Source organism: Sus scrofa, chromosome 2, assembly GCF_000003025.6.
Source record: "Sus scrofa isolate TJ Tabasco breed Duroc chromosome 2, Sscrofa11.1, whole genome shotgun sequence".
Classification (NCBI taxonomy): Eukaryota; Metazoa; Chordata; class Mammalia; order Artiodactyla; family Suidae; genus Sus; species Sus scrofa.
In genome coordinates this window covers 4696573-4722506 of record NC_010444.4, presented here as the reverse complement: position 1 = coordinate 4722506, position 25934 = coordinate 4696573, and the positions used below count along the sequence as shown (strand labels likewise).

General features: G+C 51.8%; 1 protein-coding gene and 1 long non-coding RNA gene across 12 annotated transcripts in view; one reads left to right on the top strand and one right to left on the bottom strand.

Moving 5' to 3' along the window:
• Positions 1 to 11997, bottom strand: part of KMT5B (lysine methyltransferase 5B) — a 57728-nt gene extending 45731 nt beyond the window's left edge. For 2 of the 11 annotated variants that reach the window (XR_002341422.1, XM_021082728.1), the window contains exon 1: positions 11569 to 11842. The gene's annotated coding sequence lies outside the window, so the exon portion shown is untranslated. Of the gene's footprint in view, positions 1 to 10433; positions 10898 to 11290; positions 11480 to 11568 lie in introns of those variants that run through there. The other 9 variants (XM_021082726.1, XM_021082732.1, XR_002341419.1 and 6 more) reach the window with 8 other exon arrangements.
• On the top strand, positions 12187 to 18648 carry LOC102162815. The gene is made up of 4 exons (XR_301556.3): positions 12187 to 15367; positions 16596 to 16677; positions 16783 to 16885; positions 18128 to 18648. It is a non-coding gene; the product is annotated as an uncharacterized LOC102162815 (long non-coding RNA).

The window sequence follows — 25934 nt, the reverse complement described above, 5'->3', positions numbered from 1 at the left end:
AAACAACACACCCACTCCCCCAAAAAGGACCAAAGAGCCAGAGCGGACCAGGAACGAGACTACTCAGACGGTTCCAACAACATCCCTCTAGTTAGTGAAAAACCTATTTCCCCTTCTAGGGCCTCATGTGAAAGTTACATGCAATAGCAAAAATAAAAGTACTCTAAAATTGTTAAGAACTACCATTAGCAGAACTTTGCTCACCAGTGCCCACAATGTCCTGCGTGACCCAGCCCTGCCCGTCTCTCCCTGCGCTCCAGCGAACACTCCAGACACAGCCTAGGCACCTTCCCATCACTGGGCCTTCACACCTGGGACACTGCCCCCCTGCCCCCAGTTCTCCCACCTCCCAGTCCTCCACTCCACAGACTGCCGTGAGAAAGGCTTTACCATTTCTCCTTCGTGGTGCTTATTACAACTGTACCTGCTTCTTCATGTACTTACTTGAGGACACGTGCCTTCCCCACCGCAGGAGAAACTAGCTAAGGAACACTTTCCAATCACTGGAACCCAGTACAATGCCGACATACGACAGGTCCGCTCATAGCATATCCCCCTTTCTAGCCTAAGGCTAACCCCTACACATTAGTTCTTTCCCTCAAATCTAAAATTACAAAAGGACTCTACAATACTGGTCTTTATCAACGGCTACATCCAAGGTTCCATGGAATCCCAGAGTATTCACTCACAGGCTTAGACCACGTGAAGACGCCCTGCAAAGCTATCAGAAGCATTGCGATCCCTACCCCATCGAAGTATCTGAATGCAGTTTGACGGGGTAATTTCGCAGTTGCCAATCTGTCAGAAAACTACCATGAATTAATTCATGATCACATCTTTAACCTTAAAACTTGCTCCTATAAATACCATCAGAAAAATAAATCTCACTTGAAAATTTAGCTGATCTGTCGGACTTCAACTAGTGCTGGTGCTGCTCAAGAGAGGTCTTGGGGGGGGTTCTTTTCCTGAATTCAGCATTAAGCCTCTTCCTAAGGCAGAGTGGTAGCTCTAACACTGGGCTGCCACGTAAACTTAGCACTAATCGGGGAGCCAGCACCAAACTCCAGAGCAAAGAATAGGTCTTTGTACTGGTAAAATAATTACTAATGACATGCTATTTTTAAAAGTATCATCTCTGGAGTTCCTGTCGTGGCGCAGTGGTTAATGAATCCGACTAGGAACCATGAGGTTGCGGGTTTGATCCCTGGCCTTGCTCAGTGGGTTGAGGATCTGGTGTTGCCATGAGCTGTGGTGTAGGTTGCAGACACGGCTCGGATCCGTGTTGCTGTGGCTCTGGCGTAGGCCAGCGGCTACAGCTCCGATTGGACCCCTAGCCTGGGAACCTCCATATGCCGAGGGAGCGGCCCAAGAAATGGCAAAAAGACAAATAAATAAATAAATAAAAATCAAAGTATCATCTCTACTTTCCTTTACCAGCTTCTGTAGAGTCAAGCTCGTGTGCATTTTGCCTCAGCCAATTCAACGCCTTTCTCAAGAAGCCTCGGGGGCAAAGCCCCTCTCAGACCAGCAAGAGGACAGTGCCTGGTGAGAGCAGTTCCCCATCAAAGCATCATAAGGCTCCGCCTACCCCCTTTCAGAACAGAATGACGGCTAGAGCTAGTGTCGTTAATCTTGCCAAAGTGGTTGCCGCCAACTTCTCTAAAGGAGGCTGTAGTGGGCTGGCAAGTGGTGCCCAAAGATATCAGATCTTAATCTGGAAGCCGTGAATGTTAAGTTTATAAGGAAAAGGGTCTTCGGGAGATGTGATTAAATTGTGAGTTTTGAGATGAAAGACATTATCTGGGTGAGCCCTAAATGTCATCACAAGGGCAGAGGGAGATCTGACACCACACGCTTGAGCAGCCTGGAGTGATGGGGCCACAAGAAAAGGAAGGCCCCAGCCAGCAGGAACCGGAAGAGGCAAAGAACAATCCTCTCTGGAGCCTCTGGAGGGAGCCCCACTCACACCTTGATTTTGGTCCAGGGAAACGGATGGTGAACTGTGACAGAACACACGCATGCCTGCAGTGTGATGACACCAAGTTTGCGGTAATCTGTCACAGCGGCCACCAGAAAATAACACAGGGACCATGAAAAAGGAAACCAAAGTGAAAACGCTTTCTAATTAGAAACCAGAAATCTATAAAGTTCCAACATGTCACAGGAAAAGAGATTTTAAGCACCTTTTAAAAGTTGTTTTAAGTGCACTTTAAAAAAAAGTCACTTCCCCTTCAACTGCACATACGAAGCATGCCTACGGAGAGCGCTACGCGGGCTTGGAGACAAAGCCGGCGTCTCACTTACAGACCTAACAACTTAGGCACTGTGCTCAGGCCCAGTTAACCAAGACCTTCCTGGTGTGATACGGAACACTTTCATGTTTATACATAAGCTCACAATAAAAAAAATAAAAACTACTAGAGTTTTCCGTTTAGCAGACCATTTTAAACAGCAAAACAGCCACCACTGCTAAGTCTATCATCAGACATTTATGACACTTACACTTACTTATTCAGCCACTGATCTACAACTGAGTACAACGTAGTCAACTCACTACAGAAAATGCTTAAGAGTTCCTTTTTTTTTCCCGTCTTTTAAGGGCCGCACCCATGGCATATGGAGGTTCCTAGGCTAGGGGTCGAATTGGAGCTGCAGCTGCTGGCCTACACTAGAGCCACAGTCACCCAGATCTGAACCGCTCTGCAACCTACACCATAGCTCACAGCAATGTCAGTTCCTTATCCCATGTAGTGAGGCCAGGGATTGAACCTGCGTCCTCATGGATACTAGTCAGAAATGTTTCTGCTGAGAACTCCAACAGTTCCTTATTTATGTACACCATATGTAGGCAAAACGTATCACAACAAAGGATTTTACCTAAGAAAGATTCATGTCTCCAATGGTCTCAGTAGCTATTTCTCAAATAAAGGTTTTCAGCTGATGTGGCTGTTAAGGGAAATTCTGCTCCCTAAAGTCCCCCCCAAAACCTGCTTCCCCATCTTTCCTTATTTGAGCCAGCTGCTTACCGAGTGCCTATAAAGGAAATCAAAGATGCATCCTTTGTTACTGAATTTTCTGAGACCCAAACAGCATGTTACTTTTCTATGAACAGATGCCACCTAGTGTCAGGAGTCTCTAAGTACAACCCACAGTTTCTCTAAGCTATGAGGTGAAGTAGAACAAAGAACAAATCAATTCTTACTGGGCAAAGACAAGGGTGAGGAAAAACTTCCAAAGGTGATTCTTGCGCTGGGTCTTAAAGGCCAAGACTGCGTCTGCCAGGTGGCCATCAGTGCAGAAGGCAGCACACACAGTGGTTCCGGGTGTGGCTCAGGATGGAGTCACGGCGTCCCAGCTACCTGGGCTCCACTGCATGCTCTCCAGCATGAGGCCGCGGACAAGCCATTCTGGCTTGCTAACTAATGCCTCATCAGTAAAACGAAAAGAGGTTTGGTACAGGGGCTAAATGAGCAGAAACTGCTAACACAATAAAGCTCTCCAATCGTCTCCTCTTTTCACATAACTAAGGAAGAAACCAAGGCCAGACTTGTTGATGTATTATTCACAAAACTTTAAACAATCAAGTAGAAATTTCCCCTCCTACCATACCTCCCGCAAGGGGGGGGGGAAGCACATCACCTCATCCACTAAAAAAAAAAAAAGGCACAAATTTTCAAGAGAATAAAAAAGGATGGGGGTGCTAATTTATGATACAGGGTTGTTGAAATCAGCCTCTGCTGCTCCTACTGCTCCTGAAAATAAGGAATATGCCCTCTGGCAAGAATGTATAATTAAAAATTATACTGAACTACATCTCATGTATCAACACTCAGAGGGACTACAGATCTCGTTAGAGTGGACCATGCCCTTTAAATATGGGTATGTTCTAAAAAAATAGTTTTTCTGGTAAAATATTTTTCTGATAAAATATTATTTTTCTCACTATAACTCCATTTGCTAAAACAGTAATAGCTCCCCCATTCATTTACTGCTTCCTGTATTAATTTTATCATTTAATTCTCACACCCTGTAAAGTAGCCACTTTTTATTGTTGTTTGTTGTTGTTGTCACAAAGATGAAAGATTGGAGAATTTGCTCAATTGTACTTAAAAAGATCCCACCAGTGGAAAAGCATGTGATTAGAGGCAGACACCAGCTAAAAAATTTAATGCAACAAAAAGCAGCAGTCAGTGGATGAGACGAGAGAGCAAAGGTCTAGTGTTTCAAACATCAGCTTGGCCAGACTCAGTAACAAATCAGCTCCAAGTGCTGAGGACAGAAAGGATTCAAGCCGACAGGGTTCTCTAGTGGGGGCAGAAGTCTGCGTTGGGGAGCCTGCAAGAGCACCGTTAGCTGAGTTAGGGCTGCAGGAGGAACACATCCGCAGGGAGGATGAGAAAGCTGCGATTCGCTAAATTTGAGGGGCGGCGCTATCCAGGCGAAGCTGTCCTAAGACGTGACAGCCCAGGACAGAGCGGGGCTGTGAAGACAGTAGCACGGACAGTTCACCAAGCGTCTCACAGAACTCCAGAGCAGCAGGTCTCAGGTTCAAGGAACAGCTCAGGGACACGTCTTAGCCGCCCAAAGCAATTCATTTCTTCTGACAGTGTTACCGATACACGAAACCTCCCAATTTTTTTTGCACGTTATCACGGGCAGTTAAATGAAAGGAAAAGGTGAGAGAAGTGAGAAGGAAGTAAGCAAGAGGCACGGTGAGAGACCGGCCTTGCAAAGGCGCATCTCCGCCTGGAGTGTCTGGGCATACATACCAGTCAGTGCCCAGCCCAGGGTCAACGCACAGCTAACTAAGCCCTGCTCCAGACATGACTGGGGAGCTCCATGTGGTGGGATGACCTGGCAGTCCTGGGAGCGACAGACAGACCACCCGCTTCGTCTCTGTGGACCACTTCACACTAGTGCTCTTATCATGACCCAAGAAATGTGCTAATAACTTCACACAAATCACATCATTTACCCGCATCCCAGTCCCTCCACAACACACTGAAAATATTCGTCACAATATATTATACAACTTATACAATGAAAACATTAAATACATAGAATAACACACACAAAAGTACTCTTATCACCCCCATTTCACAAATGAGAGGAAGTCAAAAAAAAAACTAGCCAAAACTGGGCTAAAAGACTGTCCATCCTTGACACCATATAAGAAAGCAATACAATCCTGACTCAGATGAATTTTTAATCACACTTTGTCCTATACCTGAAGAGTAAGACCCGAGAAGAAAAGAGACATGGTTGTGGGGCTCCTTTGTGGAGAAGCTGGTTAAGGATCCAGTGTCATCACTGCAGCAGTTCAGATCACTGCTGTGGCACGGGTTCAATCCCTGATCCAGGAACTTCCACGTGCCGCACATGCAGCCAAAAAAAAGAGACTTGGTTGTGATTTCACGGAGCTCAGAACAGAGGGTGGGAAGAGAGACGACCCAGTTAGTATGAAACAGTAAATTCTGGGAAAAGCTATAAAGGAAACACATAGGATGTTGAGAGAGAGAGTAATGTGGGAACAAACCTTCGACTGGATGAGCAACGGAAATAAATCAAAAGCATAACAGAGAAACAATCACCTTTTTTTTTTTTTTTTGGTCAAAAAACACTCCTGGTGTCCATTTTACATCCACCAAACAAGTATTTCCCGAGGCAACTGACTTTGTTTAAATCCCCTTCTGAGTGTGGTCTGGTTTGTTTCTTTTTTAAGGGGGAGAAGCAGGTTTCTACCTGGCCTCTCCAGCTCTACCGGCTCACTTCCTAAGAGAACTTGGGTTTTGTTACTAAAAATACATACCCCTCCACATCCTCCAACATCCTTATGTTTTTGAAAGTAGAAAATAAAAATGCTCCTCAGAGATCATTAAACTGTATCCGGTATTTCAACGTTATACAAACCAGGGTGGCTCAGCAGTTAATGAACCCCATTAGGATCCATGAGGATGTGGGTTCAACCCCTGGCCTCACTCAGAGGGTTAAGGATCTGGCGTTGCGATGAGCTGCGGTGTAGGTCACAGACACGGCTCAGGTCTGGTGTGGCTGTGGCTATGGCTGTGGCAGGTAGCTGTTGCTCTGATTCGACCCCTAGCCTGGGAACTTGCATATGCCTCGGGTGTGGCCCTAAAAAGCAAAACAAACAAACAAACAAAAAGCAGACAGACAGAAAAAAAATGAATCTGACCTACAATCAACTCAAGCCAGCATTTAATCAAGAACCTCTGGGGAGCCAGCGGGCACTGTTCATGGTGCTGGAATACGGCTCGAGTCCAGGGAACACTAGAGGGCGCAGGAGAGGTTCAGCTTTTGGGAAGATCTGCTCAGGGCTACTAAGGAGCCTGGGGACCTTGCAAAACCTAAGGGACGCAAGTGAAAACCACTGATGAACAGAGCAGAGAGTGGGTGCAAAAAAGGAAGCAGAATGACCCTTCGCTGAGGGGACCTTCTGCCTTAGACCTGAGAGGCAATCACAGGGCTTCTATGAGACCTACCGACCAGGGAGAGTTACGAGTCCAGGTGTCTGCTTCACCCTGACACACGCGACTGAGCATTCGCCAACCTGGCAACCCTATGAGGTAGATGAGACGGGTGTTATCACTACAACTGAGATGGCACAGCTCAGAAATGAAGTTGCCTTCCTGAGGCCAAACTGCTTTAAGTGGTAAGGCTGGGTCCAAACCCGTAGGGCTAAGTCTGGGATTTACTCCAGTTCTTGAGCCACGCCAGATCCGAGCCGTGCCTGCATCCTATGCCCCGACTGTAGCAATGCCGGATCCTCAAGCCACTGAACGAGGCCAGGGATTGAACCCACGTCCTCATGAAGACGAGTCGGCCACAATGGGACCTCGTGTACTCTCTTCTTTGCGTGCTATGATAACGCAGAAAAGATGACACTGTGCAGAGACACAAGTGACAAGTAGGAGCCACGGGGTACAGACACCATACAGACCTTAAGGATCAAGCTCTGGGGAGCCTAGTCTCCAAATTCCAAAACCCAACTGACTGTAAGCTGTCCCAATGTAAGTTTCTTTTGAAATTTAATAACACGTTTAGAAAACGAGAAAAGATTATGTGATGAACCATGTAAACCAACTGGAGAGATGGCAAAATGTGATGAAGTGTAAAAGTACCATTTAGAATTGGAGGGGATCTTGGAGACTAATATTCAGGTACCTGGCAGATGAAGAAACTGAGGCCTGGCCCTCCCAGTGCCACATAAACATGGAGCAGTCGGGAGCACAGGTACTGATTCTTGCTCCAGCAGGCCTTTGCCCAGCCCCAGAACTACATGCATGCACGGTCATAATTATACACAACTCCAGAAGTCTGCGCAGTTTGAGTCTGTCTCTCACAGGTGTCGCCAGCCCCAAACGTGGCTGACGGACGTGGGAGCCACAGGCAGTGAGTGACCAAAGTGGACCCATGGTCCCAGGAACCCTTTAGCTCAACGGAAGAAAAGCCGTGAAGGAAACCATAATTTAGAGCATCAACGACTTATGGAAATCAGTGACTTTTTTCCGTTTTGTTAGACTATTTTAGCATAGTAAATGGTTCTGGTCCCACCCTCAACTATCTAAAGATAGTATATGCACTCTAACACTGAATCTGAGCAATAGGGGGTCAAAAGAAAAGTGTTTTGTTTTGGTTTGTTTTTAAGCTAGACATTTACGTGGATTTATAAAAATAAGGTGATGAGTCTTTCTCGCACAGATGGATTCTCTCTATACCATGCCCTTAAAATAGTAAAATCCTGTAATGCATGTAAAATAAGATGTGCGTGACTAAAATCTGGGAACGCATCTGTTGGCTAAAACAAGATATATTTGTAAGTGAAAAGTACTTTCTGTAATTTGACTAGGATAGAGAAACTCTAATACCACTGCAGACAAGTACAGGGCTAGATACTGGTTCTGCATGACCTTTGCTCTCAGCCAACACTTTAAATCTAGGAAACACCAAATGATGGGGAAGAAAAGGGATACTGTAAAAACTAAAGAAAAAACAGATTTGTAGAAGGTTTTTGCGGGGAGGGGGCCAGAATGTACTGCTGATAGAAACTTCCGCAAGCACCACGCATCCCTGTTGTTGGCCAGGAACCTGCCTTGGACAGTTTGTTTGAGTGAACTCAGTCATTAAAAATGGAGGGTCAATTCATGTTTCACACTTAAGAGCTTCCAATAAAATGTTTTAAGATTTCAAATTTGACAGTGTATCCAAGAAAGAAATTACTTTTCAAATCACTGTATTCTAATGGTTAGAGATCTCTAATGCTTGCAGTTTCAAGTGCTTTGGGAGTTCCTGATGTGGCAAAACAGGATCAGCAGTGTCCCTGTGGCGCCAAACACATGTAGCATCCCCGCCTGGCACAGAGGGTTTAAGGATGCCACACTGCTGAAGTTGCGGCATAGGTTAAAAAAAAACTGCGGCTCGGGATCTGATCCCTGGCCTGGGAATTCCATATGCCAAGGGGCGGCCAAAAGTAAAAAGTAAACAAATAAATAAAGGTCATTGGCTAGTTTTACCTTGTAGCAAATTTGTCTTGTAATAAATTTTATTGCAATTTAAAACCATTTCCATAGTTCCCTGGTGGCTAAGTGGGTTAAGGATTCGGCATTGTCACTGTGTTGCTGCTCTGGTTTGGGTTTGATCCCTGGCCCAGGAACTTCCATATGCCATGGGCAGGGTCCCCTCCAAAACCAAAAAACCCAATTTCCCACACCAAGAAATGTTAGTAGAATACATTTTTCCCCACTTAACTAAAAATCAGGCTGAAAAACTGTTACACTTTACACATAAAACTCATCTATTGCATAAAGATCTGAGATGTAACTATCCCGTGCTCTCTTCCTGCATTTATTTAACCAACTAGGGAACCAACAGAGTGTCCGACTCGAGCAAAGACCTACCACTGCGGGGAAACCTCAACAGTTAAGAGTGTTGCAGGGTTGACACAGTCCTGTAACTTGGAGGAGGAGGACTCTGTGAGTGGAGAGGAAGTAAAGCTCCCATCTAGCTGGCAGGAACATAAAATAACAGACTTAAAGACATCATTCATCTGAAAAGGTCTACTCTCCTAAGCCACAGGAGAGGTGTCCACGTGGACAGGGAGCTGTTCAGATGCTACACACACAAATGGCTCTGCAACACAACCAGACCACACCCTCATGTCCTATAAGCCCACAAATGGATACTCAAAGAGAATTCAGATTCAATCCAAGATATTTATGACCCAAAGGAAAATTTATAAACATGCTCCACCCACAAAACTCTAAACTCAACAACACACGACAAACAAACCACCACCACCACTTTCTTCAGGTGCATGTTCCACTCTGCCCCCCCTCCCCACCCCCAATGATGCCCCTGGTATGTGGTTCCCGTCTAGGTACCCGAGCACTTTAATGTACAGGGGAAGACAAATGAAAACACAAGCAAGAGAGCACTTGGAAATGACTCCGAGTTTGGTCTCAAAGTTTATGGGTAAAAAGTTAAGCTCCACTCTCCTCTCCTCTTGAAAAGTACCCTATTACGCCTTTCACTCTCAAACTAAGTTGTTCTGTTAGTGACAATGATTTTTTTAAACAACGGAATGAACGTATTTTGAAAACCTACATATAAATCATTAAGCTCCAAAACTTAGAGATTAATAAATGAACACTTCCTCAAGTGCCTACTGAGCCAAGCCGAGAATACCAAGCTCACAAGAAGGCTGAGGGGACGGGCAGGTAACCAACCAAGGAAAACACCAGGCAACACCTGCTGAGGAGCAGGAGGTGGGGTGCGCCCTCCGGAGGGGTCAGCCCTGGATCTGCCTGCCTAAGAGGCTGGCAGGGGTGCCAGCGCTGCGGGGCGGAGCGGGGGGCGCAGCAATTCTGAGGATGGATGGCAGTCTGGGAGAGGGAGGGGAGGAAGGCGGACAGGATGTGACTGAAACTACTGAGGCCAGAGCTTGGCAGAGGAAGAGCAGAGTGTGAGAGACTAAAAACGGGAAAATGGACCCGAGTTCCCACCGAAACTGCGATTAAGGCGTTTGTGGACTTTAATCTTGGAATCCAGGGAGCCCACAGTGACAGGGCCACACCTGTGATGGAAGCTGCTACACATTCGGCCAGAAAATGTGTGTGTGTCTCAAGCAAGCAAGTAACTCTTCAAGCAAGTTTCCCAAGGCGGACAAACTAGCTGCGATTATTTCCGGCAAAAAGGATTTCCTCCTGCCTTTTCAAAGTATGTAGACTCTTCCTACTCCTCATCAACAGTCACAGGCGGACATGTATGTTCTCAACGTCAAAGACCAAAAGAAAAAAGGTGCAGCTGGCAACCGCCTCCTCCGCTGGCCTCCAAAGCCACCTGTGCCTACACACGTCACATCCAAACAGACGGCATCTAGAGAGGTCCCGGTGCAAAGAATCACAGCGGCCACCCACCGATTCTTCCCTCTCCGGATGCGACGGGGCGAGCTCGGCAGCACTGGCCGCGGAGGACGCGCGGTCGCCGCCTGAGCGCGCTGAGTCAAGTTCTCCCACTCGACGGACGGGAGGCGAGCGCTCCAAAGCGGGTACCCGAGCCCGAGAAGGGACGGAGCGGGCTGCTCTGCGTCCGCCGCGCTTCTACAGCACGCCGGCAAGCCGCGTCGAGCTGTCATCCTGAACACAGCTTCCCCGCGTCTCAGAGGTGGGGCGACGCGGACACATCACCCTCGGAGAAGCGCAAGGAAGACAGGCGCCCCGGGAGGACCAGCGCCTCGGCTCGGGACGCGGCGCCGGCGGGGCGAGGGCGCCGGGAGACAAGCCCCGGCCAGAGGCCCCAGCCGCGCTCGAGGGCGGCCCGGCGCGGGCGGAGCAGCGGCCCGGGAGGCGAGCCGAAGGGAGGCTCGAGTCCAAACAAAAACAGCCCGAAGCGGAGCGCGGCAGAGGGAGCAGATTGGGCGAGACGGTTCACGGCTGCCCATTGGAGAAGAGGGAAAACAGAGTCCCCCAATCGCGAGCGGCGGGGCTGCTCCCCTCGTGCGGCCGCGGGCCGGCCCGGCGCTGCCCGGCGGCCGCTACCGCTCCCTTCCGGCGGCGGCGCCCACTGCAGGGCCCGCGCCCCGCGCCCGCCGCCGCCGCCGCCGCCGCCGCCGCCGCCGCCGCCGCGCCCCTCCCCCGGTCGCCGCCCCCACCCCCCGCGGCCCCGGCCCCGGCCCCCGCCCGGCGCCCCCGCGCCCGCCGGCCCGCCCCCAGCCCGCCGGCCGCCGCCCGCGCCCGCCGCCCCGGCGCCCCCCGCACGCCCGCCCCCCGCTCACCGCCGGGCGCTGCCCGCTCCTCCTCGGGGCGCGTCGAGGCCCCGCCGCCCGGCCGCTGCACTGGGGGGCCCGCGCTCCCCAGCGCCACTCCCCCGTCCCCCCAGAAAATTAATCACCAAAAATAATTCCAGAGAAAAATGGAGAGTAAAATCCAAGATGGCGGCGCATGCCGCAGCACCGCCCGCTCCATCCGCTGTCGGGAAATGAGTCCCCGCGGCGGCCGGAGCCCCCCGCCCCCACCGCGCCGCGCCCCCGCGCCCCCGCGCCCCGGGCCTCACCTCGCCTCTCGCGCGGCCTCGGGGTTCCAAAGGCAGCCGCTGGCCTGGTGGCTCCGCGTCCCGGGTCCTGGCGCCGCGCGTGCCGCCTCCGGTGCCCGGGCGCCCTCACCTCATAGCTCCGGAGCCTCGCCGCCCGCGCCGCAGACGCGTCGCCGCCCCCGGTGAGCCGCTCGGACGCCGCCCGGGAACGGTGGAAGGACACGAAAAGAAGTGCCCTCGGCCGGGCGGAGGGACACCACTCCGGGCTCGCGCCGCTGCGGCCGCCTCTGTTGCTTTTACGGGACGGGGGGTGGGGGGAGGCGGAGAAACCCGAGAAAGAAATGAGTTCCCCGCCGGGTGCTCCCGCGGCGGAGGGACAAAAAGCGAATTTCGAGCGGACGAGGCGACTCCCTGCTTCGCTCGCTCGCGGCGGAGGGATCCGTGTCGAGTAGTCGCAGGAGATCCCTCCGCCCCTCAGCTGCCCTTTAAATCGCGGCTGGAGGCGGCGTCGTCGCGCGCCCCTCAGGCGCCCCTCAAGCCTGAGGCCTGTTGTGCTCCGGTCCCGGCGAGGCTGCCCTCCACCTTGGTTCCCGGGCGCAGCTGCACCCACCGGCTACAACTCCCGAGCTGGGACGGGAGCAGCCCGGGAGCGGGGTGGGGGTGGGGGGACGGACGGGCTCCTCGCCCAGGGCGCCTCCGGGTTGCGCCGGGGGGAGGCGGCCCCACGGAGGCGAGCCTCTTTGTTGTGGGAATGGGTGTCATTGGAAGCTGACCCACCCTTCGAGGCCTGTGGGCAGCCTGAGCGCTCCACCGCCTAGTGTGCGGGGAGGAGGGAGGGAGCGTGCCTTCATCAGGCCACTGGCTTCCTAGCGTCGGCCGCCCCTTGCCTGAGCGCCTACTGTGTGCCGGCTTCCCGGGAAACAGGTCTTCCCGCCTCCCTGGTTGGGCAGTGCCCGCCCCGAGCATGCGGCCCCTCCGGAAAGCTTGGGCGGGTCGGGGTGTTGCGGGGAGAGGCTCACTCGCGCCAGGTGTGCGGGGAGCGTGCGAAGCCCCGCCCTTGGGGCCCGCAGGTGGCGATGATGACTGAGAAATAACAATCGCGAGAGGACCGGGAGTACCAGCCTTTACTGCCTGCCGGGTGCCCCGTCTCTCGTCCTCCCTACAACGACCCCCAGCAGGAGCGGACCGTCTTTTCCTGGTTCATACGTAGGGAAACTGAGGCACCGACAGGGCAGGTGACCTCTGAGCCGATCGGGGCGTGGGCCAGCGCCCTCATCCAGCACTCCGGGGAGAGGTGCAGGCGTCGAGGTTGCCGCCGGCGGGCGGATGCACGGAGGCGGCGCCCGAAGGGTCTCCCCCGACGCGGAGGGGCGCTCGGAGGAGGGCGCGGTTGGGCGACGTGAGCCCAACAAGTGCAAAGGCCCTGGAGCGGGGGTGGGGGGGCGGGGTTGCTAAAGACGCCGCCGCTTCCGGAACTTAGGGAAGCCCAGCGCGGCTCCTGCAGAGAGGAGGCGGGCAGGGCCGGCGGGTCCACCTATTCCCGGAGGAGCCCCACGTCTCCTTTGGCTTCCTCTGCATCCCCCAGGGCCTGGCCCCGAGTAGGCCGACCGGAAAGGACGGTTCCGCGGGGCGTGTGGGTGACCGCACGGACTGTGGGCCGAGGAACCTCATTATTCCTCCCCCTTGACCTTGGGTGGCAGACAGGACGCTCATTAGCCCCTTCCGCAGGTGGCCCACTGAGGCGCAGGGATTTGCTGAGGGCAGGTATCTAACAGGTGGAGGCGGGGCTAGACCTTTAACACCGGAGCTCCTCCCACTGGCCTCGCCTTCCCGCCGGGGAAGCCCACCCGGTGGGGTCCGGACCAGGGAAGCCTCCCCAGGCTTCGGTTGAAGCACAGCCAAGCACGTTGCCCTGCCCTTGCTGCCTTTTCACTCCAAAAGCCTCAGGGCCATCGGTGACCTCAGACGTTGTCATGCCACCTTCTTTGCAAGCCCGGCAGGAATGATTTGCTTTGGTTTCATTAGCTTCTGATTGATCGCTAAAGTTTTTTTCCAAGATTTTCAAGGGTGCTTGGCTCCGGATACTCAAATTGCATCCCACTGAGACTGGCTTTGCCACCCCGTTTCCTCACCGGATACCCGAGGGAGGCGAGCACAGTGGGCACCACAGCCCTGTGTGGGTCCTCCTGGGCCTTGGTGCCCAGGCCTGGGCAGCACTTCACAGCCCCAAACATCAATGTCTCCCCACTCCAAGCTTTCCAGAGTCCACCCCGACACTGAGCCCTGAGGCTGATGCCCAAACTCGGACCCTGTGAAGCCCCCAGACTCCCAAGATGCTGGCAGCTCCCTTCATCATCTGCCCAGGGCCAGGCCAAGTGTTCCGAGCGGTGCTTTGCAAGGGAGCAGGCCGGAGAGGGCCAGTCAGGACAGATGGTCAAACCCAGGTATGGGCTGGTGCCCTGGTTCTGGATCTGTCCCTCCCCCAGCTTCCCTGCATTGCCAGCTGCTCTTCCTGCCTCAGCCGAGAGGCTCAGGGTGGGCCAGAGCCCCTGAGTTGGGGCTCAGAACCTTGATGCAGCCATGTTGAAGGGAGGCTGGGCTGGGCAGAGGCCACAGCCCCGAGCGGCCCTCCTGGGGGAGACTGGAAATTCGACTTCCCTGCAGTGAGTGTGGCCGGCTGGAGGCCGCCTCCTGCCAGCTGGCAGAGGAGGGGGGATGGGGGACAGGAAGTAATGTGGCCAGGCACCTGCCCAGCCCCCACGTGACAGGAGCCAGTGGCATTTACACTGGGAAGCCGCTGGATGCCCCCGGTGGAGGTGCTAAGCCACAGAGGCACTGGGGCCCCACAGTCCAGGACCGAAGGGAAGATATTAACAACTCTGAAGATAAAGACTGAGTTGGCGGAAGGGGCCCAGACCAGCCCCCGGAAGCACCAGGAGTGCCAGCCCAGCCCAGAGCTGACCTGGGAGGCGCACCCTTGTCGGGGCATCGGCTGAGCCTGCGGAGTCTATTCCAGCTCCCCTCCCCCCAGCAGGGCCCAGGGACACTTGAGACCCAGCCTGATGCCCCCAATCCTGCATCACTCTCCAGCTCCCCTCCTTCAAAGACCAGGTTCATCCAGTGACGGGCTGGCAGGATTTGCCTGCTGGGATCCTGTGCCCACAGGGAGGGCCCACAGGTCATGTTGAGCCCAGAATTCCAGGCTGGTTGGTGAGCGGCTTCTCATTGTAAAGTGATAACTTGGCTTTTGGACTCTGCCCACGCGTCTCCCCTGGTCTCCCTCCCCTGTCCGGAAGGCAGGGCTCTTCTGCTGAGAGCAGGTGGCCCTGCAGGAGGGGGAAAGGGCAGGGGACATACCCAGATGATTCCGGCTCTCTGGCCGCCTATCTGAGCACCACTAGGCCCCCCACCCCATCCTGGCCCTCCACTGCCCACCCTGCCTTCGGTAGATGAGCTGCCCAAGGCCAAGTCAACAGCAGCAAGAATTTACAGCAGCTGTGAACAGGACGAGTCTGCCCTGGGTTCAAATCCCAGCTCCACAAATTTCCCAGCCTGTGTGATCCTGGGAAAGTGATGCAGCCTGTCTACACACCATGCCCCCTCTGCGCAAAGGAGCCCTTGGACCTGCCTAAATGGTCTCCTACATAGCTTTAAAATCACTTATGTACTGAGAGGCCCAAATTCCCATCTCCAGCCTGCACAGCTCTGAACTTCCGACACCGCTGCTTAGCTGTGAAACAGGCACGTCAAGTGCAGCACGGCTGAAACGGACAACGCACAGGCCCACCTCCGCCTCTTGGAGAGTCTTCGCATTGCTCAGGTCCAATGCCTAGCTTTTATTCTTCCTTCATGGCCTTTGTCTTTGTTTGTTTGTTTTGTTTTCTGCTTAGCACACTGCACCACCTAACATCCTCTATCTCATTCATTGCCCCTGCTGGCGGCGTCATCTCCCTTCCAGGCTCTAAGCTCCTTGAGGGCAGGAGGCTTTGCCTACCTGGTTCTCGGCTCTAACTCTCAGCCTCCAGAAGAGCACCTGGGCCTGGCTGTAGCCAGGATGTAGGATTATGCTAATCTTCCAGGATTGCTACAGGCGTAATAAGATGTGTCAGCGGATCTCTAGCTACTCTCCTGGCTCCTGGGGCTTAGGCTAAGGTGGAGGCTTCTGGAGTTCCTTTTGTGGCTCGGCAGTAACGAACTGGACGAGCTTCCATGAGAATGCGGGTTCGATCCCTGGTCTCACTCTGGGTGAAGGGTCTGGTGTTGTCGTGAGCTGTGGTGAGGTCCTGGATGTGGCTCGGATCCTGCTGTGGCTGGCTGTGGCTGTGGCTGTGGCCGGCAGCTGCAGCTCTCATTCCACCCCTAGCCTGGGAACCTCCATATGCTGTGGGTGTGGCCCTAAAAAGCAAAAAAAAAAAAAAAAAAGAAAAAAGAAAAAGAAAAAAGTTGAGGCTTCTCCACCCCCCACCCTCCAAGTGCACAGACCCTTCCCTACCTTTCAAGCTCAGGGGCACCCTGGGCTTGGTGTTGATCTGGGGCCATCAGATGCACCCCAGGGACAGCCCTGTGCCCCGAGGGGTGATGCTCTTCCGGGTTCCTGCCACACCCCCTCTGTTATCTTCCTGGTCACCACCAAACAGGAGCCCAGCTGCCGCCACCCCTGTCCTCTCTCACACACCTGGAGGTAAACAGAGTGGACCAAGGCAGCTGAAAAACTGGTTTCCTCAAAGGCAGGGAAAGCTTACTCTTTTGTTTTGTTTTGTTTTGTCTGTTTGTCCTTTTAGGGCCAAACCCACAGCTTATGGAAGCTCCTGGGTTAGGGGTCCAATCAGAGCTGCAGCTGCTGGCCTACACCACAGCCTCAGCCACACCAGATCCGAGCCGCGTCTGTGACCTGCACCACAGCTCAAGGCAACGTCGGATCCTTAACCCACTGAGCAAGGCCAGGGATCAAACCTGCGTCCTCATGGATGGGAGTCAGATTCATTTATGCTGAGCCATGAGCGGAACTCTGCGAACTTTATTCTTTATTCTTTTTTTTTTTGGCCTAGAAGTTCGCAGGACGGTCTGAGCTGCAGTTGTGACCCACGCCACAGCTGGAGCAATGCAGGATCCTTTAACCCACTGTGCCAGGTAGGGGTTCGAACCTGTGTCCTGGCACTGCAGAGACGCCGCTGATTCTGTTGCACCACAGTGGGAACTGCTCTTATTATTTTTTAAATAATTTTAAATTTACAGGAAGGTTCCAAGTGTATCACAGACAATTTTATTTTCCTGAACTGTGCGTTTCTGCTGAGAAGTTCCAAGACTACCAAGCAGAGTGGGGTGTGTTTCCCGGCAGGTGAGAAATCCTCCGACAAGACCAGATGGCCACTCTCAAGACTGAGAAATTAGAGGAGTTCTCGTTGTGGCTCAGCGGGTTATGAACCTGACTAGTCTCCTTGGGGATGCAGGTTCAATCCCTGGCCTCTCTCAGTGGGTTGAGGATCTGGCATTGCCATGAGCTGCAGTGTAGGTTGAGGACTCAGCTCAGATCTGGCGTGGCTGTGGCTGTGGTGTAGACCGGCAGTTGCAGCTCCAGTTTGACCCCTAGCCTGGGAGCTTCCATATGCCACCGGGACAGTATGAAAAAAAAAGATTGAGAAATTAACCTCGATGAGTCAGTGCTGCTTCATCTTCACACAACATTCACGTTTTCCCAGTGACCCTAGAAAAGTGTTTTAGGGCAGAGGAGTTGTCCAGAGCCCCGTGTTGCCTTGACTGTGGGGCCTTCGGCTTCCTTCAGTCTGGAGAAGTCCCTCCCCTTCCCTTTAATTACATGAATTGGGCAAAATCCTGGAGCCTACAGAATTGTTCTGTGTTGTTTTTACCAAACCTGCTGCCTGTGGAAGTTCCCAGACCAGGTTTCAAACCCAAGTCACAGCAGTGACAATGCCAGGTCCTTAGCTGGTAGGCCACCAGGGAACTCCCAGAAGAGTTATTTCATAGCATGTCCCCCAATTTCATTTTTTCTGAGAGCCCCCCATGATTAGATTAAAGTCAGGTATCCTTAGCTGGAATGTCACAGAAGGGAGGCTGTGCATTGCATCCTCTCAGGTGGTGAAGGCTCTTAACTCGACCAATAACTTCTGAAATTCACTTGGGTCATTTGATTAAAGGATGCATCAGGCTTCTCCACTGGAAAGTCATTTGTTTTCCCTTTGAAATAAGTATTTTGTGGATACTTTGAGGGGATGTAAGCGTTTGTTTCTCCTGAAACTAACTTTCTCTCTTCCTCCCTCCCTCCCTTTCTTCCTTCCTTCCTTTCTTTCTTTCTGTCTTTTTAGGGCCGCACCTGCAGCATATGGAAGTTCGCAGGCCAGAGGTCGAACTGGCCTACACCACAGCCACAGCAGCTCAGGATCAGAGCCAAGTCTGTGATCTGCACTGCAGCTTTTGGCAGCACCAGATCCTTAACCCACTGACCAGGGCCAGGGATCAAACCCACATTCTCATGGATACTGCTAGGGTTCGCTACCGCTGAGCCACAACAGGAACTCCTGTTAAATAGTTCTAATTTGTGTTCCTTGTTCTCTCTCCCCAGAGATATTTATGGTGACTTTATTTATAAAACCCCCAAACTGGAAACAATGCAGATGCTCACGAACAAAAGAATAAATGAAATGTGTGATGAAATCCAATGCAGAAATAGTAATGAATGAGCTACAACGTGGATGAATTTCAAAAACATTATGTTGAGGTAAAAGAAGCCAGAAACCACAGAGAAAAAATTGTGCGATTCCAAACACGCGATGTCCCAGAACAGAAAGAGGCTCATCTGTGGGGATAGAACTACGAAGCAGCATTTGCCTCTGGGCAGGTGCGATTGACTCGTTAGGGACCCAAGAATTTTCTGGTATGTTGGGAACATTCTGTATCTGGGGCGGGTTACCTGGATACCTACAGCTTAAGTCTAACTTCTGTACAAATTGCTGGATGGAAATACATTCTCAAACAAGAAAGGAACAATCTGGGCAAAGTGAATTGAACCAGGCTGCTGCTCAATGAAGACCTCTCCAGCTTTTCCATGACTTGTCCGGTGGTTGAGTAAATTTTGCAAAATCATTTTTCCTTGGCTGTTCCCCAGACATCGCTTCTGGGACTGACCTAGGCTCAGAGTGCATGTTCCAGGGTCAAGGTGCAGGTGAGGAGGGACTGGAGGTTCTTGCTCTGCCATCTGGCGCGTCAGTGCCAGCTAGGGCTGAGTGATGTTTAAGGGGGAAGGGGTGCTGCTCTTGCTTCTCATAAACTTACTAGAAACTTCTACTCCCAGGCAGGCTTCCCCATTGCAGGCCCTCAGGGCACTTCCCAGATGCTGTCTGACCTGCTCAGAACTGGGGGCCTCCAGCCAATTTCAGGTCGACCTTGGACTTCTCTGGCCAGGGTATCTGTGTGGCACATGGAGTCAGCTTTTTTTGCGGGGGGGGTGGGGGCCATACCTGGGGCATGTGGATGTATTCGGAGCTAGGGGTCATCACGGAGCTACAGCTGCCGGCCTACACCACAGCCACAGCAACGCCAGATCTGAGTCACATCTTCAATCTATACTGCAGCTCACATTAACGCTGGATCCTTAACCCACTGAGCAAGGCCAGGGATCGAACCTGTATCCCTGAGGATACTAGTAGGGTTCTTAACCCACTGAGCCACAGCGGGAACTCCCACGGAGTCAGCTTTCTGCTCTATCACATGGTTCTCGGTTCCCTTGTCACATCTCACAGGTACACACTGGGCTATTGGCTCATTCTGGCAAATTCCTAGGGATGGCATTTCCTGAGTCAAACGTGGAGATGATTTCTTGTGTAAGCCTTCCGGACGTCCAGGCAGAGAAGCTGGTGGGGGCCTGGACTTGGCATTGGAAGTGGGGACCCTGGCTTCAGAGGTGGGGGCCCCTAGAGGTTCAGGCTATAGGATGGCGGAGGGAGCCAGCTCATCAACTGGGAAAACCAGAGCCTTCAACGTTCTGGCCACAGGGTCGTTCCTGCTCTTGAATTAAAGAGAAGAAATGTAACAAGCCCTGAGCCCCCATGAGCAGCTGGCAGGGTGAGCAACTAAGAGTCAGAATCTTTTTTTTTTCTTTTTTGGTCTTTTTGGTTTTTTTAGGGCCACATCCGTGGTATATGGACGTTCCCAGGCTAGGGGTCTAATCGTAGCTGCAGCTGCCAGCCTACACCGCAGCCACAGCCACACAGATCCAAGCCAGGTCTGCGACCTACACCACAGCTCACAGCAATGCCAGATCCTTAACCCACTGAGCGAGGCCAGAGATCGAACCCGCAACCTCATGGTTCCTATTTGGATTCGTTTCCACTTTTCCACGACGGGAACTCGAGTCTTTTTTTTTGCCACCCCCAGGGCATGTGAAAGTTCTGGGCCAGGGATCGACCCCTCACCACAGCAGTGACCCCCTGCACCACAAGCGAACTCCGAGACTCAGAATCTTCACTTCCTCCGTCCCCACAGTCCCAAGGCATGAAATCCACACCCTGGCCCCAGCCCTGCCCCCCTGCAGCGCCCAGGCCTCTGAGGGGACCTTGAGGAGATTGGACATTCTGGCAGCTGCAATCTACAGCAGAGCCCGGTTGGCCCTGAGCCAGCTGGGGGGACCCGTGGGAACTTGCTGGCGAGATGGGGGTCTCCAGGGGAAGACTAGGGGAACGTGCAGATGCATCCAGAGGGTGAGAGAGCAAAGACGTCCCCGAGTGTCAGAGCAGACCGCGAGGTGGTCCTTCCCACGCGACAAGCGCCACAGGCGGCCCCAGTCACACTTCGATCCGAGCCCCCTGCGTCTTGCATCTGAGCCTCTGAGGGGAGACCAGGTTGCAGGGGATCTCGTTCCAGCCTGACCCCGGCAGATGCTCCACAGGGAATGTGTCTTTACAGAGGGCTTTAAACTGGAGTTCCCGCTGTAGCACAGCAGGTTAAGAATCTGGCATCACCACCACAGCAGCTGGGGTCACTGCTGTGGTGCGGGCTCAATCCCTGGCCTGGGAACTTATCCAGGCAGAGGGTGTGGCCAAAAAAAAAAAGCAAAAACAAGAACAAAGGGCTTTAAACTCAGCAAAGAAGAGTCATTCAACCTGGAAAGGGTCAGCGCAGAGAGAAGTGACTGCCTCTTCATTTGTGTTAGTTTCCTGTGGCTTAAAACAGCAGACGATTAGTCTCTCACAGCCTGGAGGCCTGAGGTCCAAAATCAAGGTCAGGGCAGGGCTGTGCCTCCTTTGCAGGCTCGAAAGGAAGAGCTTCCCTTGCGTCTTCCAATCTTCCAACTTCTGGGTCTCCAGGCGTCCCGGGGCTTGTGGCCTTGTCCCTCCAGCCTCCGCCTCCTTCTTCACGTGGCTTCCCTCTGTCTCTGTGTCAAATCCCCTCTCCCTTCTCTTACGACCCTTCTCATTGGGTTTCGGGCCCACCCAGGGAATCCAGCATGATCTCATCTAGAGACCCTTAACTGAAAGCTACACCTGCAGGAGTTCCTGTTGTGGCACAGTGGAAACAAATCCGACTAGTATCTGTGAGGATGCAGATTTGATCCCTGGCCTCGCTCAGGGGGTTAAGGATCTGCAGCATTTGAAGGTCCCAGGCCAGGAATCAGATCTGAGTCACAGTTTGCGGTTTATGCTAAAGCTGCGGCAGCACCAGATTCTTAACCCACTGTGCTGGGCAGGGGATTGAACCTGGGTCCCAGCACTGCAAAGATGCCACTGATTCCATTGCACCACAGGGGGAACTCCTATTTAGTATTTATTTGTTTGTTTGATTTTGGCCGCGCCTGGGACTTGAAGAAATTCTCGGGCCAGGGATCGAACCCACACCACAGCAGCAACCTTAGCCACAGCAGTAGCAATGCCGGATCCTTAACCCACTGAGCCACCAAGGAACTTCCAACTCACCTAAGGGATTTAGACTAGAACTTTCAGGAATGGAAGGGAAAGGGGAAGTGGAGAAGACGAGCAGAATTGAATCTTTGAATCCCTCCTGGAAGTGAGAAGATGTAATTGCAACAAAGAAAGAAAGGCAGAATGGTTTCCACATTAAATTCGGCTTCTCCGGGGTGATGCCAACAAAGCCCTGGGCACTGGGCAGGTGCTTGAGAAAGCGGCAATTCCTCCCCTCCTGTCTGGAGTTAACCGACTCTTGAAGCTCAGGCTCTTTCCACGGGAACGAGTCGCCTCTGGTGTCGGGTGAGGCTGGAATCCCTGGTCCCCATCGTGCCTTCTGATTCCTGTGTTTCTTCTTCATTCCATTTGGGAACAGAGTTTTCAACAATGAAATATAATTTAAGGGCAAAGGTGCTCCATCAGCAGAGGAACCAGTATTTGGTTCAGGGCTGCATTCTGCAAATGCTTGCTTATTTAATTAAAAGAGTAATACTCTACATAGCCGCATTTAGTCACAACAGCCAAAGGGTGGTAGCAACCCAAGCGTCCATAGATGGATGAATGAGTAAGCGAAGCGTGGTCTGTCCAAGCAATAGCGTATTATTCCTCCTTAGCAAGGAAGGAAGGTCTGACCCAGGCCGCAGTGTGGATGGGGCTTGAGGACATTATGCTCCGTGAAATAAGCCAGAGACCAAAGGACAAATACCGTGTGATTCCACTTACAAGAGGAAGCAAGCCGAGTAAAAATCATAAAGACAGAGAGTAGGATGGGGGCTGCCAAGGACTGGGGAAGGGGGATTGGGGCGTTAGTGTTCATGGGGACAGGGTTTCAGTTCTTTTCAGTGAAAAGGACTCTGGTGGTGAAGGTTGTACAATAACGTCAAAGCACTTAATGCCACTGAACTTTCAGTTAAAAATGGTTAAGACGGGAGTTCCTGTCGTGGCGCAGTGGTTAACAAATCCGACTAGGAACCATGAGGTTGCGGGTTCGATCCCTGGCCTTGCTCAGTGGGTTAAGGATCCAGCATTGCCATGAGCTATGGTGTAGGTTGCAGACGTGGCTCGGATCCTGCGTTGCTGTGGCTCTGGTATAGGCTGGTGGCTACAGCTCCAATTTGGCCCCTAGCCTGGGAAACTCCATATGCTGCAGAAGTGGCCCAAGAAATGGCAAAAAGACAAAAAAAAAAAAAAAAAAAGTTAAGGCAGTAAAATTGTTTTTGTTTTTTTGGCCACACCTACAACATGCAGAAATTCCTGGGCCAGGGATCCAACCCAAGCCACAGCATTAACCAGAGCTACAGCAGGACAACACTGCATCCTTAACCTGTTGAGCCACCAGGGAACTCCAAGACAGTCGATTTTGTTAAATGTATTTTACTATGATTAAAGAAATACCGCCTCCCAGTTTGCTGAATTTCCGCTTTGTGCCATGCACTGTCGAGAATCAGTGTGATTGCTTTACAGATGGGAAACTGAGGCTCAGAGTGACCTGCCTGAGGTCACAGAGTCTTGGTGGCAGAGCCTGGCTCCCACCTCAGCAAGCGGAAGAAAAGATGAGCAATTATTTTTCATCGCTGCACCTGAGGCGTATGGAAGTTCCCAGGCCGGAGTCACATCTGAGCTGGAGTCACTGCCTACGCCACAGCCACAGCAAATGCCAGATCCTTAACCCACTGCACCGGGCAGAGGATCAAATCTATGCCTCCACAGCAACCAAAGCCACTGCAGAGACAACGTGGAGACCTTTAGCCTGCTGAGTCACCAGGGAACTCCCAAGATGAGCAATTTGAGGGCAGTGGAGACAGTTCTCTTGTGGGGGAGGGAGAGCAGCTTGGGGCAGGGAAGCCAAACGGAAAGCGGCTGAAGGCACAGGGAGTTGGGCATTTGTGCGGGAACCATCTGCAGTGCTGTGAGATGGCTTCTGACAACACTCAGCATCTCCATGGAGGAGGCACACAGCTGGCTTCTGAGGCTTTTTCAGGCACTGGACGAGAGTGGTTAAAGATTGGACTAGATGCTTTTTGAGGAAGCTGCCCAATCCATGAGCTTCTCATCTTTTTTTTTTTTTTTTGGTCTTTTTGCCTTTTCTGGGGCCGCTCCCATGGCATATGGAGGTTCCCAGGCTAGGGGTCTAATCAGAGCTACAGCTGCCGGCCTACACCAGGGCCACAGCCACACCAGATCAGAGTCACGTCTGCGACCTACACCACAGCTCACGGCATCCCCGGATCCTTAACCCACTGAGCAAGGCCAGGGATCGAACCCGCAACCTCATGGTTCCTAGTCGGATTCGTTAACCACTGCGCCACGACAGGAACCCCCGAGCTTCTCATCCTTAAGAACCATGCCCTCGGCCTCCACTGGGGTTATTTCTGGCACCACTCTGCCCCCAGGGCCAGAAGAGGTTATCCAACCCAAGTTGAACAAATCTCTCTCAGGGAGACTCTCATTCTTGGTTTGAACCAACATGACTCCATGCCAGCCCTGGGGAAATAACAGCAAACCTGAGATGAGGTTCCTGTTCTCAAGAAGCGTGTGGTCTAAGAGGGGAGCTGGACTTTCAACAGCTAAACAAAGAGACGAAATACTTAGGGATGTGATCAGGAGGGTGAGAGAAGCACAGTGGCCGTTAGGACGGTGAATGATGCTGACGGATGCCTGCCTCCCACAGAGTGGTCAAGTCAAACTCTCTGAGCAGGGGGCGTGTAAGCTGAGATCTGACGTGTGACAAGGACCCAGCCGTGCAAAGAACTTAGAGGTGTTCCCGGCAAAGGGACAAGCAATCCCAGAGCCCAGAGGTGAGAAAGAGCTTGATGTGGTCCCTAGGAAGTCTCAGAAGACCGTGGATGCTGGAGCGTGTGTGCTGAGTAAGGGGGAGACATCTCGAGACGGGGAAAGAAGAGATGTTGGATCACACAGGATCTCCCAGTTTGCTAAAGAACCTGCATTTCATTCCAAGGACAACGAGAAGCCAAGAGAAGCATGATCCAGTTTTCTAAGTAATGCTTGTTTTTTTTAATATGATTCCAGACTTAAAGATAAGTTGCAAGTCTAGTCTAAGGAATTGCGATACATCCATTCCTCATATTCACCAATTATTTACATTCTTCTTATTTGTTGCAATTATACAATTGCTGTAAATACTGAATCATCACACTTGGGGGAGATAGAAGGTTAGGTTCTTGTGAGCCTCTGGCCACAAAATCTTCAAGTGATCAGTATGCAACCTTGTTTTATGTGTGTTTCTGTTTAAAGACACCTCATTCAATATATAGTTTTTAAATTTCATTTTTTAAGAGTTCCTGTCATAGCATCCATGAGGATGCAGGTTCGATCCCTGGCCTTGCTCAGTGGGTTAACGATCCAGCGTTGCCATGAGCTGTGATATAGGTCACAGACGCGGCTCAGTTCCTGCGTTGCTGTGGCTCTGGTGTAGGCTGGCAGCTACAGCTCCCATTGGACCCCTAGCCTGGGAACCTCCAGAGGCGGCCCTAAAAAGACAAAAAAACTTTTTTTCATTTTTTTAAAAGTAGTGTAGATTTCCAATGTTCTGTCAATTTCTGCTGAACAGCAAAGTGACCCAGTCCTACATATACATATATTATTTTTCTCGTATTATCTTCCATCATGTTTGATCACAAGTGATTGGATAGTTCCCTGTGCTGTACATCAGAACCTCACTGCTTATCCATTCTAAATGCAGCAGTTTGCAAAAGCCCCGTCCATCCCACTTCCTTCCCCGCCACCCCAGCAACCGTAAGTTTGCTCTCCATGTCTATGGATATGTTTCTGCTCTGTGGATAGGTTCATTTGCGCCATATTTTAGATTCCACATATACGTGATATCATATGGTATTTGTCTTTCTCTTTCTGACTTATTCACTTAGTAAGAGAATCTCTAGTTGCATCCGTGTGCATCATTTCCTTCTTTTTTTGTGGCTGAGTAGTATTCCATTGTGTATATACATTGACACTGAACCCACGGTCAGCAGCACCACAGCTCACGCCTGAAGGTGGCTCGTCTACCACACGTGGTTCCTCCACGAGGCACAGCGCACTCTTCTTGCGCTTAGAAACCCCATGCAGCACTTCACTATGCTTAGGGGCTGTTAAAAACAGCAAAATCACCACCAAAAAGCACAGAAATGTGAAAACGTGGCACGAAATAGACTGTGAAAAGGACGTTTATTTAGAGTATGAGCAGGGGAACAAGGTGGGCTATCACCCAGTTTGACTTCAGCTGGGGCCGTGGCCCCTGGTGACCACACTTTCACCCCTCTGCACATGTGCATGTCCACAAATGACCACAAAAGCACCCAGAGTGTTGATTTTAGAGTTACAAATAAATTTTAGCTAAAGGTGAATTTGCGGATACAGAATCCACAAATAATGAAGGTCAACAATATGGATGTATTGTTGACCCTTAAAAATAAAATAGCCAGTTTTTATTTTATTTTATTTTATTTTTGTCTT